The sequence below is a fragment of the Seriola lalandi genome, unplaced genomic scaffold, assembly GCF_002814215.2.
Source record: "Seriola lalandi dorsalis isolate HSWRI2012SDOR001 ecotype SW California unplaced genomic scaffold, Sedor1 jcf7180002054895, whole genome shotgun sequence".
NCBI lineage: Eukaryota > Metazoa > Chordata > Actinopteri > Carangiformes > Carangidae > Seriola > Seriola lalandi.
Genome location: NW_019525447.1, coordinates 11,873 through 12,976, shown reverse-complemented (window position 1 = coordinate 12,976; position 1,104 = coordinate 11,873).

Sequence of the window (1,104 nt, the reverse complement as noted above, 5' to 3'; positions counted from 1 at the left end):
TTCCCTTTAGAACTAACAACAATTAATGGCTCGGTTTTACCAATAAATCAGGCTGATTAATCAGATCTAATTAAACTCTAGTGGTTAATCAGCGATCAGCAGAACGTGAGACTGTAATGAATTTCCCATCAGGTTCAACTTCACAGGAAAAGTTTCCTGACTTTACTGAATATTCAGAGAAGTCCGTTTTATCTACACTGTAAAAAATCTACAGGAATTTAGTGGAATCAACTCATCATCATTTAAATGTGTGACGTCTTTTGACTTGAGATGATGAGTTGAACAAAGGATTATTACATTTTTTAGTTTTTAAAGAAACAAAACTATCATATTAACAGACTTCCCAGGATGCATTGCTTGAGATTGTTTGTATTTGCAGAGGTGATGGCGTCCTGCTGTGTAGAACCACAGTCAGACGTCTGGACCACATTCTTTTAGCAGTGTGAAGACGCGTGTCCTGGGCCACACTGAAGGACCGCCCACTCTGCTGACGCCCTCTGACACAGTCTGATGAGTCCCAACACAGATTATAATGATAATTAATAAAATGTTTTATTATTTCAAAGGGATGAAAGTGTTATTCCTGTGGAGCTGAGCAGCTCTGTCTCTGTCCGTCACAGTCTGACTGACTCAAACAACAACAACAACAACACACGTTCATTTGCATGTAGAGCGAGGAAGTGAGGTCACAGGTGGTCGCTGGAGACGCACGAGGAGGCGCATTTTAATTCCAGGTGAGAACACGGCCTCAGTTTTACATTTTCAAAACTCCTGAAATGACGCTGAACTGTTTAACATAAGTGCAGTTAACTCTAAAGCTGCAGGAGAACGAACTTTAAATGATTTACAGTCCACAACATTTAAACCTGCCACTCATCCGGAGTTTACAGCAACATGTAACCACAAGCAGCCACGAATGACAAGAAGAAATCAAATCAAACGCACCCCTGAACTTTGACCCTTAAACAATCCAAGTCTCCACCGCTCCGCGCCATCCCAGCTATTTAAATGCTAATCAATTCATTACTGAGAACATCATTAAGCTCTCATCGCAGTTCGCTGGGAATCACGTCAATCCACCCACACATCCCTGAAGGGGGGGGG